General features: G+C 44.7%; 1 protein-coding gene across 1 annotated transcript in view; it reads right to left on the reverse strand.

Annotated features, from left to right (window-relative positions):
- Positions 1–17,889, reverse strand: part of IPCEF1 (interaction protein for cytohesin exchange factors 1) — a 99,241-nt gene extending 81,352 nt beyond the window's left edge. The window contains exon 1 of the mRNA XM_090041610.1: positions 17,841–17,889. The gene's annotated coding sequence lies outside the window, so the exon portion shown is untranslated. The remainder of the gene's footprint in view (positions 1–17,840) is intronic.
- Positions 17,890–18,386: the final 497 nt, after the last annotated feature.

The raw sequence follows: 18,386 nt of genomic DNA on the forward strand, positions 1-18,386 counted from the left end.
AGTGACTTAGCACCTAGTGACCAGTGATGATGCCTTTTGGACATGTAGGCATGACTGAAGGGAGTTAAAAGATCATATAAATCCTTAAGTAGGTTTGTTGAGAAAAGATCAAGGGCTTTAACTCGGTTCAACCATGGAGGGAAACAAAAGACAACAGAAAAGAGCAGGGCAACCTGCTTAACACAGGAGGAAAAATGGAAAATATAGGAGACTTAATATACAAGGAAAAATGGAAAATCTTAACTGCTAATATGTGGAATAATCAGAAAGATTGTAAGTCCTAATATATAAACACAGAGACATTCCCCCACAAGGATCTTAGTTGGGATAACTCTGGGTGGGATCATTAACAACTAGAATATTGACATAGATAAGTATAGCTTTTTCAAGAAAAACAGACAGGAAAAAAAATGGGGCAGGACTGCCTTTGAAGGAATATGTATTTGTTCCAAGAATGAAGTGGAAGGAAGATCTATTGGAAGTCTTTTGATTAAGGTAGAAGGGAAAATAGCAAGGGTAATAACACAGTGAGTGTCTACCACACACCATCAAACTAGGAGGAGAAAGAGGTGAACAAGTTTTATTTGGATGACTAGGAAGTATCCAAATCACAAGACTTGGTGTTTTTTGGAACCAAGATATCAGCTGGGAGTATAACATGGCAGCGCATAGAGATTTCAGCAAGTTCTTATACTGTAATGAAAAACAACTTTTTGCATTAGCCTCTTTCACAGCTGCATCACACTGTAGCCTTACGATTATCCAGTGATTGATCAGTGCACCCAGGTCCCTCCCTTCTTTAGCTATCTCCAGTCTGCGTATGCCCATCTTACAATATAAGCAAAATTCTTGTTGTTGGTCCCTAAACACATGGCTTGGCACTTCATACTAATAAAAGTAATTCCATTTCTGAAGTTCCATTCCACAATATTAACTACAACAGCTGGTAAAGCAATCCTGTCCTCTCCCATGTTGGCAACATCCCATAATTTAGTATCAGCTGCAAGTTTCATGAGGACACATCTAGTTCCAGTATCAAGCTTATTGATAAAAATATTAAGCAGTAATCCCAAGCAACACAACTAATTACCACTATCCAATCACTGTTTAACATGAACAACTATAGTCTCTGCCCTTGATTTCTAATCCATCAGCAATATAGAGCATCCCTACTTCCTCATTCATAGTTCACTTTTTATTTATATGACCAGAGAAGCTTTGCTATGTGTTAGTATCCATCGCTAAGTCAAAGTCAGCCAAGATTTTGGCCATTCTCACTTTATTCCTGCATTCTTTGACCACAGTATGATAATCCCTTATTGATAGGCCTTATTTTCTATTGCTTCTTCTCATTCTTAATGGCCTGGAGGAAGTCTTTGTTCATCCATGCAGTCTATAGTCCTTACCATTTTTTTCTTCTTGCTTGTGATCAAAGCTTCTAGCTTCTAATAGCAGTCTTGTTTTAAAACAGTTGCATGCTATTCCATCCAGGTCGCTAAGCTCCTGAATCCAATCAGTGTCCTTAATTAATAACTTAAGTTTCCCCAGATTAACCCGCCTGAAGTCCAAGACTCTTGTTATACATCTTTTGCAATTTAAACCACATTGAATCTATCCTCAATTATTTCCCACAAGCAGTCCTTCTCTAAGATTCTTGCTAAACGCAAAAACTAGATCCAGGTAGCTTTTCCTCTCATTAGTACAATGTTCGTTTGATAGAGAAATCTATTGGCTAACTCATCCAAAAATATCTATTATTATTTGTAATGTTCATTACCCAAACAATCTGAAGGACATTAATACCAATAATTAAACAATTTCAACTGGAACTGAAATTTCCCAAAGACCTTAGAGATCCCTATCCATGTCTGATCTTTGGGATCTATAATACACCCTCCAACACAGTCACTTTAAGCTCCTTTTTATTAGTCCTTCCTAATGTGATTTTAACACCAAAAAGTTCTATTTTGTCTACCGTTGCATGTTATTACCCTGCATTACCATATTTACTCAAATCCAAGACAAGGCTCCCCACCCCCCTTCCATTCATCATGTGAAGAAAAAGTCCCTCTGCTTGGATTAAAGTACAAGGTGAAGGAGTGGGAGTGGGGCAGATGGCTGCTGCAGCTTTGACTTTGGCTCTAAGCCCAGGTCAGGGTCAGAACCAGACCTGCATCAGCCACCTGCCCCAACCTCCACCTGCTCTCTTCAATGTCAAAGTGAAGAGGCTCTGGGGAGCGGGAAAGAAAGGGAGCAGAAGCTGCATAGGGCAGACACCAAGGTGTGCAAGCAGCAGAGGGAGGCAGGCAGGCTGTAGAAGTGAGGAGGCAGAGGGCAAGGGGAATGTCTGACTGCCCTCCCAGACACCTGACCCCCTGCTACTACTTTACCCTCTGCAGCAGTGCAAAGGATGAATACAAGATGACCCTCCAATAATTATTTTCTATACCTGGAAAATTATAACAAATGTATACTTTTTTCATATACAGAGTCCAATTATTGGGGGGGTCATTTTGGGTTTGGGCAAACACATTATTAATGGACAATGCTCTCCCACTGCTTTTATTCTTATTTCTGTCCTTCCTAAATGGTTTGTACCTTTCAATATCTGAATTCTAGTCATGGCTACTATTCATCATGTCTCTGTTCTTCATATGTCTGTTTTTGTATCACACACCAGGAGATCCAGGTCACCCATTTTATTACTCAACTAACCTTACTCAGTTTCCCAGCTGGGACATGTGTAACTTCTCTATTTCCATTAAAGATATATTGCTGCCTTCCATAACCCTTCTATTTCTTGGTGCTTTTCCCTCTCTTGGGCAACTTCCTCATTTACCAGACTACCCCTCAGCTGCATGTTTATTTTCAGCATGAAGATGTTGTGCCAGTCTCTCAGCTTTCCCTGCTGCATTTCTAATTTAAAGTTCTTATCTGCCAGACCAATCCTGATGCTAAAAGGCAGTTTACTTGCTTATTGAAACAAACCTCATCCCTGAAATGACCTGCTTGCGAATGCTCATCAGTGGTCATATATCCCAAACCCTTTCAAGAGCACTCATCCTAAGCCATCTGCTTATCTTCATTATCTTGTTCTGCTTTCTTCCTTCTCCCCTTTGGACACGAAGAATCCCAATGCAAAGTAAAGTTCTCCTGAACTTCCTCAGTCTAACATTATCATCAGTGAGCAGGATCTAACCATACAATTTTTTTCCTACATGAAAAATGATTAAATATATTCTTCCCTACTCCCATTTCAAAGAAATCATTGAAAAAAATATTATCATCAACATTGTTCAGGTTTGTTAAAAAACTGAAAATCCTAAAACAGAAAACAAAAATAAGCCTAAAGATAAACTTAAATATTTAAATGGTCATCTTCAACAGACCTGGAAACGTTTTAATATTTTAACCATATAACCAAGATAGATTTTTTTAAACAGAATTTTTAAGGAAAAAAAATCTCTTTTTCAAGAATCCTCAACAAAAATAAATAATTTGAAGAAGGTGAGGCATAACCTGAGAATGCTTATGTTATATAGTACAGTGTTGTGATATTTTCTTACAATATTCTAGTTTAGTTTTATTGCCATTCAATTTCTGATGTTTTCCTCTTATATCCTCTGGACACCATAATTTAAAAACATACTAAAATTGATAGGGGTCTGTACAAGACATTACATGGAAAATGATCTCAAATCACAAAAGTAATTTTCAGCACACCCTTTAGCAGAAGTCTGAAAAGACTAACCTTAAAATGTGCCCTGAAGGTCAAACTGTGACTCAGTGAGATCAGTCAAAAACAGCAAACTCAAGAAAAGACTTGATTTGAAAACCCATGTCCTGGACTCCAAAGTTTGAATCCAGTTTACTAGGAAGCAGGGCCCCAGCTGATCTCAAATATTAGGTGAAAGCATATGGACAAAGTTTCTATTTAAGAGTCAAGTCTGTAATCACAACGGGCTCTGCAAGTAAGGTCAGCAGATCAAACTGTTACTGTTAAAACTTGAAGTTGGCTCAGCATATGGTACACTGGTCATTTAGAACATTGTAACCTGCATACTTAGTTCACAGCACAGACTTGGTGTAGAGTCACTTGGATGGACTGGATGTGTTCAAGTCAACAAGCCTGGATGAGCTGCATCTGACGATACTGAAGGAACTGGCTGGTGTCATAGCAGAACCACTGGCATGGCTGTTTGAGCGCTTATGGTGCTCAGGTCAGGTCCCGGAGGACTGGAAATGGGCCAATGAGGTCCCTATTTTCAAGAAGGGGAGAAGGAAGGAGGATCCGAGTAATTATAGGCCAGTCAGTCTCACCTCCATCCTTGGAACGGTCTTTGAAAAGATTATGAAGGATCATATTTGCGGGAGTCCAGCAGGAATAATTATGCAGCAGGGAAACCAGCATGAATTTGTAGCAGGTAGATCATGCCTGACTGTGCCAATGAGAAGCTCCCACAGGCACCAGGGATGCCAGGGGCAGGCCCGAGCATTCCCCAGGGGAGCTAGCAAGCCCCCTACCCCCCAGCAAACTTACTGCCGGGATGAGCAGGAGCAGAGCAGGAGCCGCGCAGCTGCTGCCTGGGCGAGGCAGCGACTGGCTGATTGCGGCAGCTGATGCCACTGCTGTGGGAAATTTAAAAACCCCACCGGAAGCCGGCAGGGAGAAAGAGAGAGAGAGAACCAGCCTGGAGCATGCCAGGCAGGTGGTGGTTCTGGAGGCTGGTTATAACAGCCCCGCAGACACTTCCCCGCATGAAAGGTGGGGAAGCAGTGTCAGGCAGTAGGCTGGGGATGGACAATCCCAGCCCCTCAATTTCAAAGTGTATAGAAGCATCCCTCGCCCTCGGGATGTCTCTCCTTTGGGATCAGTGACTGAGGCTCCAGATGCATTGACATCCAGGCAACTAACCTATTTGCCGAAGCTGACGCCAGACCCCCATAGTAAAGGGGTTAACAGAGTGGAACACCCAAGTAGTTGGCGAGTGGATGGTGTGTAGGGGAGGCAGAACCCCGAGGAACACCATGGCACTTCTGTGAGTACCCCATCTTCGGGTCAGTAGGGGAAGAAGAACACCACTGGACCTCCTCCTTCTCTTCAGGTACCAACCAGTTGTGGCAGGCAAGTCAGGGGACACCAACCAAGGGGGCGGTGTTGTGCTCACAGCGTCCACTAGAGATGCCACTCTGTCCAATATGGGTTCATTTTAAGACAAGGTCACAAAATGCTTACATGCAGGTGTAGAGGTGGATTTTGTTTTCTTGGACTTTAGCAAGGCCTTTGATACAGTATCTCATCCTATTCTCATAAATAAATTAAGAGGCTGTGACATAAATGTTTACATGGTCCAGTGGGTGGCAAATTGGCTTAGCGGTCACACCCAGAGAGTGGTAGTAGACAGGTTGTTATCAACCTGGAAGGATGTGTGTAGTGGGATCCTCCAGGGTTCAGTCCTTGGACCTGTACTCTTCAAAATCTTCATCAATGACTTGGATGTGGGTGTGAAGTGTACTCTGTCCAGGTTTGCAGATGACACTAAATTGGCGGGTGAAGCACACATTCTGGAGGGTAGGGAATGATTGTAGGCAGACCTGGACAGGATAGAAAAGTGGTCAGTACAGAATAGGATTCAGTACAACATGAACAAGTGCAGAGGGCTGCACTTAGGACACAAAAATATTCATCACATCTACTGGGTGGGAAGTGACCTTCTCAGCAGCACAGAAGCAGAAAGGGATCTTAGAGTCATAGTGGACTCCAAGATGAACACGAGTCATCAGTGTGACAAAATCATCAGCAAAGCTAACCGCACTTTATCATGCATCAGCAGATGCATGACAAATAGATCCAAGGAGGTGATACTTCCCTTCTATGTGGCATTGCTCAGACTGCAGTTGGAGTACCATGTCCAGTTTTGGGCACTGTACTTCAAGATGGATGTTGATAGACTTTAGAGGATCCAGAGGAGAGCCGCTTGTATGGTTAGGGGCTTACAGGACAAGCCCTATGAGGAGAGACTGAGGGACCTGGACTTCTTCAGCCTCTGCAAGAGAAGGCTGAGAGGTGAACTTGTGGCTGCCTACAAATTCATTAGCGGAATGCAGCAAGGGATCAGAGATGCTCTGTTCACCAGGGCGCCTCTTGGGGTAACAAGGAACAATAGTCACAAATGAACAGAGAGCAGATTTAGGCTAGATATCAGGAAAAACTTCTTCATGGTAAGGGTGGCCAAAATTTGGAATGGGCTTCCAAATGAGGTGGTGCTATGTTGGGGGTCTTTAAGAGAAGGCTGGAGAGGCATCTGGCTGGGGTCATCTGACCCCAGCACTCTTTCTTGCCTAGGCAGGGTGTCAGACTTGATGATCTGTTGAGGTCCCTTCCAACTCTAGCATCTATGAATCTAATTTAAGGAAATAGAGGGAAAGAGGTGGATTTTAGTCAAATCCTTTCCATTTATGCATAGGTACAGAGCATACATAGAGCAGTGGTTCTCAACCTTTTTAGTTTCAAAGCACCTACTAGACAGTGCCAGCTCTTAGTTTTCACTTATTCCACTAGTTTTTACTTGCTTTTAAACAGGAAAAATAGAACTTCAAAAAACTCAGAGGGTGCATTGAGACAAGCGTGCACGTGCCTCCTGCAGTGTCTCAAACCAGTTTGAGATGCCACAAGAGGCACGCTAAGAATGAAAAAATTTGCAGGGCGGGCTCAAAATTTGATCCCTGGATTTCCAGGTATCAAATAAAAACACCCCAGAAAAAAGCAGCGCAGGGCACAGTTCCCCACCATGCCCTGAGTTGGGGGAGACCTCCAGAGATGCTCTGGCATGCAGCCAGAGTCTCTATGGTGCCCCCTGCTGCCCTACTTTGTTGCCTTGCATGGAGGCAAACAGGAGTGGCACAGGGCAGTGTGCTCTATCAATTTTTCTTGAGAAAGAAGGAAAAGACATACAGACAATGGAAGCTTGGGACAGTCCCCAAGGAGGACTATACAACAACGGCCCACACATGCAGGGAGCAAATTAGAAAAGCTAAGGTGACAATTGAATTTAAACTAACAATGGAAATCAAAGATAATAAGAAGTCCTTCTCTACATAGGTAGGGAACAGAAGGATAACAAATGTATATATTAGCAAACAAATGGAAGCATGGAGCCATTGCTTAACAGCTCAGGCGGGCTGGTTTCCAACATGCAGGAGAAAACTGCACTCCTAAATGATTACTTTGCTTTGGTATTTCACTGGACTAAGGGGAAAAATCATACTAGATAAGGTTCAGCATGGGCATGATGGGAATGACCACCTTCCTACTGTTGACATTGAACTGCTGCATGATCAGTTAGAAAAGTTAGAACTTCATCCAAGGGTGCTGAAGGAGCTGGCCAAAATCATCACTGGACCTCTGGCAAAACTCTTCCAAAACTTGTAGTACTTGGGGGAGGTCCCTGAAGATTGGAAGAGGGCCAGTGTTGTGCCCATCTTCAAGAAGGGGAGGAAAGAGGACCCAGGCAACTATAGGCCAATTAGCCTAACTTCTATCCCAGGGAAAATCCTGAAAAAATTAATCAAGGAATCTATGTGCGACAGGCTTGCAGAAGGTAGGATTTTGAAAGACAGCCAGCATGGCTTTGTCACAGGCAAGTCTTGTCTTACCAAACTCATCTCCCTCTACAACCAGGTAACTCACCACCTGGATATGAGAGAGGAGGTTGATATTGTATACCTAGACTTCCAAAAGGCCTTTGATCTGGTATCCCATGATGTTCCCAAGGGAAAATTGGAGGATTGTGGGCGTAACTGATCAACAGTTAGGTGGGTAGGAAGCTGGCTGTGCGGTAGGACCCAGAGAGTTCTAATGAACAGATCTGTGTCATCCTGGCGAGAAGTGGTCATTGATGTCCCTCAGGGGTCCGTGCTTGGTCCAGTACTTTTCAACATCTTTATCAATGATTTGGATGTGGGGGTGAAGATCTCACTGGCCAAGTTTGAGGATGACAGCAAATTATAGGGAAACATGGTCATGCTTGAAGATAAGCTGCAGATACAGGCACACCTAGACAGGCTGGCAAGGTGGGCAGATCAGAACCAGATAAAGTTCAACATTGAGAAGTGTAAAGTGCTCCAACTGGGGATAAAAAATCCCCAACATACTTGCAGGCTCAGTGGTGCCAAACTGACTAGCACCATGACTGAAAGTGACCTAAGGGTAATAATAGACCATAATATGAACATGAGCCATCAGTGCGATGCTGTAGCCAGCAGGGCAAACAATATTCTGGCATGCATCAACCGATACATCTGAAGCAAAACCAAGGAAGTGATTCTTCCGCTTTGCTCAGCATTGGTGAGACCACAGCTGGAGTACTGCATCCAGTTCGGGGCACCACACTTCAACAAGGACATAGGAAAACTTGAGAGAGTCCAGAGAAGAGCCACCCATATGATCAGAGACTTGCAAGTCAAGCCACATGAGGAAAGGCTAAGAGGCTTGGGCCTCTTCAGCCTAAAACAGAGAAGACTGAGAGGGGACCTGGTAGCAGCTTACCACTATATCAGGGGAATACATCAAGGGCTCAGTGAACAACTGCTCACCAGGGCACCCTTGGGGTAAACCAGGAGTAACGGCCACAAACTCCTAGAAGACCATTTCAGGCTTAATACTAGGAAAGTCTTCACAGTTAGGGTACCCAGACTGTGAAATAAACTCCCTGAAGAGGTGATGCAATCACCTGCACCAGAAATCTTTAAGAGGAGTCTGAACAGTCACCTTACCCCAGTTGTCTTTGCTGCCTACTGCAGGGGGGCTAAAGCTAATGATCTTGCAAGGTCCCCTTTCAGCCCCTTACAATTTATGAATCTATGAAGGCTGTGACCCGGGAGCTGTCCCCAGTAAATAGGGACTGTGGGGGGACTGTAAATGTGTGGGGGGTTGTGTGGGGGTAGGGGGTCTGGTCAGGGAGTGTGGGTCCCCCCACAGAGCCTACAGCCCCCACCACTCCACAGGGCCCACAACTTACCACCACAACTGCAGTAGCCATGGGGTGCTCAGGGCCGCTGCAGCCGGACCACCCAGTGGTGCAGCGTGTCTCTGATTGTCTCAGAGCTGGCACTGCCTGTGCCACTTGGTGTGAATGCAGCCCAGCTTAGTGCAGTGATGTGCAGGGCCATGCAGCTTCAGGCAGCCCCTACACCTCTTGGGCTGTTACCTGGGCCAAATCCCACTCACAGGGACCACCCAATGCACCAAGCTGTGTCCTGCCTCCACAGGCCCCGCACACCATCAGGCCGGGCCAGTTCCATGGAGACAGGACCCAGCTCCTTATATCACATAGTCCCTGCGAATGGGACCCAGCCCTCAGTGACACATAGCTGAAGCCGCATGGCCCCACGCAGTGCCTCACCGAGCCAGGCCGCATCCACGCCAAGCAACAGAGGCAGCACTGGCTCTGAGGCAATTGGGGATGTGCTGCACCGCTGGGGGTTCTGGCTGCAGTGGGCCCTGAGTGCCCCACAGCTGCTGCTGCTGCAGGGGTAAGTTGTGGGCCCTGTGGGAAGTGGGGTTCTGCTGTGCATGGGGCACATCTGGTCCATGCGGGGGGGGAGGTCATGTGCTGTGCAAGGGGGGCTTCAACCTGTGGGGGGCAAGGGACCCACCCCTCCTGAGCAGCCCCCCACACACAGCCCCCCTATAATCAACCCACAATACCCACATCCCCAAGCCACCCCCACAAACCTCTCACCGACATACCCACCCACAAACCACAAACCCCACACAAGCCCCATGCTCCACTCCAAAAGCACTACACCCATCCACAAACTCCCCCAAGCCAAATTGCTTTACACTTGTAAATATATCAGTAAAACATTGCTCAACTGGTCTCTCTCTATATAGTGGTGTTTCATTTTAATAGTGGAAGAACACTATTTTGGGTATTTTAATGAGAGAATTTGCGTTTCTTATCAGCGTATTTGTAATTTGTAAACAGAGAACACCAGGATCTCTGCTGGTGAGACAAGTGGTGAGACTCATGCAGAGGAGCCTGTCCAGGGCCAACACTGGGGACCCACCTGGAGGGCAGACAAGATGGCTGACCTGTTGGCCACTTGGGGCCAAGGGGACACACTTTAACAGTTCAAAAAGGACCACTGCAAGGAGCACATCTTCTGGGTGATTGCTGCTCAGATGGCAGAGCGGGGGCACCCTATCTGGGTCTGCCAGGGGCATGGCTTTGGGACCACAGGTCCAAGGGAGTGGATGCTGTCACACATGGCAGCAGATCACAGCCAGGCATCAGCCCCCACTGCCAGACTGCTGCAGTGGGTAGAGGTTACAGGGGCCACTCCAGGCTAGGGCTACTTCAGCAGTCCAGCTGGTAGAAGGGGTAGCATCCCCAGATACCAAGCAGCCAGGCCTCAGGAGCTCCTGTCTAATTGTAACATTCAAATACCATGGGCCTTGAGGCCCACATGGCTATCTAGTAGCCCCTATTGTGTGGGGGCTAATGGGTGAACACTACAACAAAATACTTGGGACAACAAAGGCAAAAAACAGGACAGGAGTGACATGAGGGTCAAAGGGTCAAAACATGAAAATGAGTGCACCAGAGGGGGACACCAAGCAGAGCCCCCCCTGGGGCTCACCCACCAGTCCTCAAAGGCATCCAAGGAGTCAGTAGACACCGTCCACTGGTGCTCTGCCTGGAAACATGCACAGACAAGTGAGAATAAAGCAGCTCCACAGTCTCTAGGCACCTTCCCAGCCTCCTTCCTGATCAAGTACAGGCACTTGGTCAGGGCCAGGAGGAGGTTGACCAGGAGGATCCAGGACTTGGTGGGGCTGCAGATGGGGTGACCAAAAACAAAATGGCAGGGGGTGAAATTCAAACAGAACTTAAAGAGGAGGTTCTAGAGGTGGAGGTGGAGGGGCTGCAACCTGGCACACTCAAAGGTCATGTGCGCCAGGGCTACCTCTGCCCGTAGAAGGGGCAGGAGACTGGTGTGTCTATGAAGCTCACCACATACACACCCATGGCAATGGCTCCATGGCGGAGCCACCAGCTGAGGTCCCCAGTGGCTGTGAGCTGAGCATGGAGTACAGACTCAGCCACTGGGGTGCCCTTGCTGAGCAGGTCCCGCCACTTGGTTTCTGGGTGGGACATGAGAGCAGCATGAGAGAGATTGTGTGGCACAGGAGTAAATAGAGATAGTAGCAATGAATGATGGAAAAGTGAACTGGTCTAGTGTCCTCCAACCAGCTTAGGTGGTAGAGTGGGGAGCATCATGAGGCCAGGCAAGGCACCAGCCCCATGACAAACTCCGGTGGGCTGGATGACACTGGGGAGTGGGGACTGCCACCATGCAGGACCTGGTCAACAAGGTTATATACGTTTGGCTGCAAGGTTTCAAACTACTCTAAGTCTGAAACCTTGCAGCCAAACATAAGTAACAGCAACAAAGCAGAAAAGCCTGCATGAAGAACTATAACCTTACTGTAAAATAGATTTTAAAGAAAGTATTTGAAAGTATTCTTGTTATGCAATTAGAAGCCACAGACCAGGACCCAATCATATAAGGCTCTGATGGGTTCACAGACATAGGAGGATGTAAAAGGAAACTATGGGACAGTATTCAAAGTGAAAGGCAGTAGTCTTCAGCACACTTGCAGCATAAATCTTGCCAGAATATTTACAGAGATCATGGCAAGGAAAAACACACTTATGGATGTTTCTGAGGAAGGATAATAAGTTGGTTTTGAAAATGTTTAACAGACATGATGATTATCCACAAAACTCAAGAGAATGGGCAGGTACAACCATGTAGGACTGCAAAAGCTGTCTTAACCATGTAGAGCTTGAGCTAATGGTTTGACACACCAACGGGGGCATCTACATGAGATGTTTACTGCATTGTAGACCAATTAGCTATGCAGTAAAGGTCACATGTCTAGAGGCACAAACCTATTAGTAAAATCAATTTACTCTGCAGCAGGATAGTAAATACAAGTACTATCCTGCTGCAAAGTAGAAAACTCTACAGCAGCTGTGTGTAGACACTGCCCTGGCTAGCTAGGACAAGAAGGTGCATCAGTGCGGGGGCCGCCTGCCAGCTAGCCTTGCACTGAAGCACCCTCATGCCCCAGCCAGCCCCTCTTCAGCAAGTTAGCTGGGAGGGGAGCAACCCCAGGCCAGCAGGCTGACCTCCTATACCCGTTGCCTGCTGGGGCTGCTCCACCCCAGCTCAATTGTCTGTGATCCCCAGTGCATGTGTAAAAACACACTTGGGAGCAATAAACTGTGGTTCAATCAGCACTAGAATTTATTGCAACACATTAATATGCACACGTAGACGCACCCAGGGGGAGAGAAATGGTTGGGGAAGGAGACAGGTCTGGAGTAGAAAGGCAGAAAGGTAAATATATGAGCTCTCCACAGAGAGATAATAGTTAAATCTCTGTTTCCAGGTGAGACTACTCAAACTTCATAGAACAGGGAAGAAAAAGAGGGAACACAGGACAGAGTTGGAAAGAGGTCAAGGAGGTACTTCTAAAAGACATGTAATATTCATGATTAAAGAGATAAAAAAAGGAATAAGAAACAACAGTCACAGAAGCCAAGGGTACATAACATCTCAAAAAAATGAGCATGGTCAACTCTGCAAAGGTGACTGACAGTGGAAAAGGTGACAGGAATGAAAAGAACATATAATTTTCTCTTAAAAAATAGCAAAACTATGTGGAAAGATATTTATGGCCAGAGGAGGAAAGGATCACTGGTATAGAATTCAATTAAGTTGCTAAGTAACTAGGCAGCCAGATTCAGAACTGTTTTATTATCAGTAAATAATACAGGAGATAGACCTCTTTTCTTACAATCCCACAAGTAATACTAGATGCACAAGCAGAGGTATAAGTAGTCTTCAAGGCCAGTGGTGCCTAGCATAATAAAGTAATTAACCTCAGCAGTGACAAAGGCCTGGATAACTGTCAGTTTTCATATCAGAGAAGAACAGGTACAAACATGCAGCCAAAAGTAAAAGTAAAACATTGTTGGCTACTACTGCTACCTTGGGATCCAGTAGCAACTGACTTGCACTGTCTAAGCTTCCTGGAATAAAGCTGCCTATTTCTCATCCCTTAAGTCACAGAGCAGACAATGCTCCTCCCTATGGATGGTTCCCCTGGCCTGCTTTTGCCACATTTTTATCCAGATTGAACCTCAGCCAATTGACTCCTATCCAAGCCTCTATTATTCTAGCTGAGCACCAGCAGTTTTCCATCTGCAAATAAAGAAAATACAAAGCAGAACTGAAAATATGAAGTGTCACAACACTGAGACTCAAGTTGTTTGACTGTCCCCTGGCAGCCTCATATGCACTTTAAATAATCAGGCAGGGGAGAGATGCACCTTATACACTAACTAAATCTCTTCTCTGCCTTCTGCATGATTTCAGACTAACATGGTTAATTACTTCTCTTTAAATATGAAGTTAGTTGCATAGACCTTTGCAGTGCAATGCACAAGAGAGCATAACATGCCAAGCTGCAACATTGTCATTTTTTACCAGCATGAAAAATAGTCAGTACTTTAAATAAAGGTAAGGCTGGGTGGCACCTTATAAATCATGGCAGTCCAACTTCAAAGCACTGGGGGGCCACACACTGCACCAGTTGTTGGCACCATGAGGGCTGTATGATATGCAGACCACACGTCATGTGGGCTCCTGGGATCTTTGCAGCATGCAACACCTTGCTGTACAAACAGCTTAAGTACCCCCTGCTGCTGTGTGGTCAGTGTGAGCAGATCCCCTGCCTTTTTCCCCCACCAATGCATGAGTGCCCCTGCAGCAGCCACTGGGCAAGTGAGTTCCCTTCCCCTGCAGCCACATGATCACATTTCTTCCACTGTGAGGTGGAAGAGTCCATCCCTCACTGCTTCACAGGCAGTGCAAGTCCCCCATGTGGGCAGCCCAAGCCTCCTCCCTGCCACCCATTCAGTGAACTTACTAAGCTGCCTCTGGCTGTGCTGCTCCAAACCCCCCACTGCTGCCACAGAAGCAGGAACAATGTGGGGAGTGGTGGCCAGGCCCAAGCCATGGGCTATACATTAACCCCTTGTAGACTACATATGGCTTGCAGGTCACTAGTTGGACAGTGTTTTATAAGCTAACCCATTCAGAGAAGCATGAGCTCTCCTAAACTACAGCCTACTTTGTCAGATGCTACGAGTGGACTTAGAGAAAGAAGGGTACTAAACAGAAGGTGGAAACTTTCTATGGAAACTTAAAAACATAGACCACCTTCCCAGCAACACCCTCCTAGCCACCATGGACGTTACCAGCCTATATACCAATATCCCACAGCAGGATGGCATCCAAACCTGCCTTATGTATCTACAGGAACAAGATGACAACTCAGAATAGAGACCTAAGATATTACTGACCTTATACACTTCATCCTCACACACAACAATTTTACTTTTAATAACCAACACTTCCTCCAGACAATGGGAACAGCTATGGGCATCAAAATGGCCCCACAGTATGCCAACCTTTTTATAAACCACCTCGAAGAAGACTCTCTCAAGAACTGCACCATCAAACCCTTGCTATACTTAAGATATATTGATGACATCTTCATCATTTGGACTGAAAACCTGCAATCTCTGATTCCATTCCATCAGAAATTCAACCATCACCATCCCTCCATCCGACTTTCTCTAGAATAGTCCAGCACCAACATCTCCTTTTTAGACACAATAAGTATCCAGAATGATCAAATACAGACCATGTTATACAAGAAACCCACAGACCAACATACGTATCTGCACAGAACCAGCAATCACCCTCAACACACCAGGAAAGCTGTGATATACAGCCAAGTCCTCAGATCCCACCAAATTTGTACTGAACAGAACACCCGGGATTGCCACCTCACCAAATTTAATAAGGCTTTCACCCAACAAGGACACTTCTCCAGAGAGATAGATCTCACGTTTGAAAAAGCCACTTGGATATCATGGGAAGAACTGCTGCAGTACAGAAACCTCCCCACATAAATCGTACACCACTGGTTATGATGCATCACCCCTCCCTCGAACCTGAAAATCCTCAAACAATTGCAACACATACTAGAAAGAAACCCTATTCTTAAAGAGGTCTTCCCAGAGCCACCCATCCTAGCTTTCAAACAAGCACCGAACCTCGCTAACCTCATCACCAGAAGCAAACTTCCTCAGGCCCAGAACACACCGAATGGATCCAGACCATGCCATGACAAGAAATGCAAAACCCGCCAACACATCCCCACCACCCCAACAATTACTACAGCCCACAACAGAGCCATCAGCATTCCCCGATCTTACAGCTACACCTCCAGAAATGTAATCTCTCTCATCTAATGCACCAAATGCCCTGATGGAAAATATGTAGGAGAGACCAAACAACAACTGCGTACCAGAATGAGTGCACACTGGAAATCTATCACAGACAGGAATACCCAGTTACCTGTGGGGGCACATTTCTTGCAAGAAAACCACTCTCTCTCCAATCTCTCAGTCCTGATCCCCAAAGGAAACTTACAAAACACTTCCCAGAGACAAGCCTATGAACTCCACTTCATCAACCTCCTGGATACTAAAAATCATGGACTAAATGTAGACATTGGATTTCTGACACATTATAACCTGCCTGACAGCTGACTCCCCAGGTACTTTTCCACTATTCATCCCCCTTCTCTCTTCCCCACCCCAAACGCAGCCTGCCTCTCACCCACTGACTCCTCAATCTACATTTTCACTGACTACCTGTCTTGTATGCATACCAGCCCAGCCTCTGGCTTCTTTACTTTTCATTCCAGCCAGGAAAAGCACACACCAATTGCTGAAACTTTCTTAGCCTGATGATGGGTTTTGAATCCAAAAGCTTGCTTTAAAATTGTTTTCCAAGTATTTAAGTTGGTCTAATAAAAGATATCAGATTCACCCAAAGAACCTTGTCTGCCTATGTCCTGTTGAAATTCTACACCTTTCTACTGCAAGTCATTCTGTCTCTCTCCACTCGCCTTAAAATGGTGAAAGCCCTACTTTATATAGGCAGGACAATCCCATGAAAGCCTCAATGCTACTGACATGTAGCTTGTAAATGCAAAACATACAATGATTGTATTGGTATGTTCCTTCCAATGAAAATAAGTATGGCTTTTGCAAAGAATGCAGCAAATGAGCACATGCATATTTACTCACAAGAAGGAGAGCACCCACTTACTATTTCCTTGTCAGAAGTAAAGGCTGCAACCTGGATAAAGTCAAAATGAAGATGCATTAAAAATATCCACACAGAAATCCATTCCCTTGTAACATGGAACTTCCATTTCACCAACACACATATAAGAATGTGGCTTGAAGGCCTAGGTAGAGAGAAGGCAATCAGGACTCATAGTAGAGATGATATCTTTTATTAGACCAACAAGATTTTTGCAAAAAAAAGTTCTTTAATTGCAAGTTTGGAGGCACAAACACCCTTCATCTGGCATTGGAGAAAAGATTGTAAAAGTTCTCCTGGGCAGAAATGGAAGTTTATATTTCATCGGATTTCACAGAGGAGTCAATAGATGGAAAACTCGTCTGGGCAGTCGGTTCATAGCTGGCATGAAGCCTCTCACCTCCTGTGAGGATCTGTGATTATGCAAATTACCTTGAAACAAAGGCAAGAGCAGGATCTTGGGTAGAGAGAGGCAAGGCACTATCTTAGGTAGATAGTGAAAGAATGTAGTGAATACAACACTTCCTGCATGTGCCCAGGAAGTTAGTCTGGAAGAAGGTCAGAAATTATACTGTTCCGTGCGACATTACCAGAATGTTACTCCTTATTTTACATAATGTCTAAAAAAAAGCTTGTTCTAATTGCCATGTAGGAAGACAGCAGTACAACTGCAAACCTAGCAAATCCTTTTTTAGTTGTGTTTAGATTCCTTAGTTGAAATAATAGTATGTACTTGCAAGAGGGACATTGCATGCTACTTGATTCCAGTAAAGAAAGAAGTTACACTTCCTAATTGGTATCTATTAGGAGTCACAGATGGCCAGACAAATGTCGTATCTGAACACTTGGCATGTCTGAGTTCCGTTTGGGGGAATCTGGGTTTGGGCTTGAGCCAAGTGTTTGCAATTTTCTATTTTAGTAAAGCAGAAGGGTATTTAGAAGATTTTAATGCTATGGGAGTTAAAATCTTGGCTGGCTGAGACCCTTCACATAAGACCTCACATAAGTCAATCTACACATGCACATATATACAAAGTCCCATGTCCATTAGCAAAAAAGGAAAGACAAGAAGATTCATATATTTTTTTTCTTAAATACAACTAACTGTCACTGCAGCAGATTACATCCCATTATTTATGTAACACTTTAAACATATATAAATGCTATAAAACTTGCGCATTTTCTCTAAAAAACTGAAATCGGTTGAGCAATGTGTTTATTTCCATATCAAATTCATTTGCAGAAACACCTGATTCTACTAAAATAACTAAAAGGAGTACTTTATGACATTTTTTGCTTTAGCATAAAGATAAACCTAAAACATTTTCCAAAATAGCAATGGCTGAATTCTCATTTTAAAAAGTGTTACTCCATGTAATCCATGTAAGACATCCAAGGAAGCATGTCTTTTAAACAGCTGTTTATATAACACAGAGCAGTTATACATCAGCTTTCTTTATTGTATAAGTGGAATTTTCATCAACTAAAAAAGGGGGTGTTTAAAACAAATTAGTACCTAAATAGCCATTCAGTAAAGATAAAGCTTATAATTTAGGCTGAAAGAGTTGAAAGTTACATACCCACTAGCTAGGAAGTTCAGTGAGCAGCCACACTCTTGTCCTGCCAAATATTATACATCTCAAAATGGAGAGGAAATTCTTACACAAATTGGTTGCAGTGCTGAAATTGCCCAAGAGGAAATCCGTGCATCTTTGAAAAGTCATGACTACGTAAACCACAAGCCATAAGCTTGTAGTCACAGCAAAGACTGAACGCCATGCCAACCAGGAGAATTGATAACAAGGGTATACTAAGAGCAGAAAGACAATCTTAGGAAAGAGAGGGACCCCTGAAAACATGAGATGGTATTTCATATGGTCACATTTTCATAGATTTCATAGACATTAGGGCTGGAAGGGACCTCAGAAGATCTTCAAGTCCAGCCCCCTGCTCCAGGGGTAAGATGTCAGCAGGGGTCATAGGATCCCAGCAAGATAAACATCCAAATGTCTCTTGAAGACATTCAAAGTAGGTGCTTTAACCACTTCTGGCAGCAGTCTATTCCAGACCTTGCGGGCTCAGACAGTAAAGAAGTTCTTCCTTATGTCCAGCCTGAAACGGTTATG

The sequence above is a fragment of the Crocodylus siamensis genome, chromosome 1 (assembly GCF_052110815.1).
Source record: "Crocodylus siamensis isolate JL-2025a chromosome 1, ASM5211081v1, whole genome shotgun sequence".
NCBI classification, from domain to species: domain Eukaryota; kingdom Metazoa; phylum Chordata; order Crocodylia; family Crocodylidae; genus Crocodylus; species Crocodylus siamensis.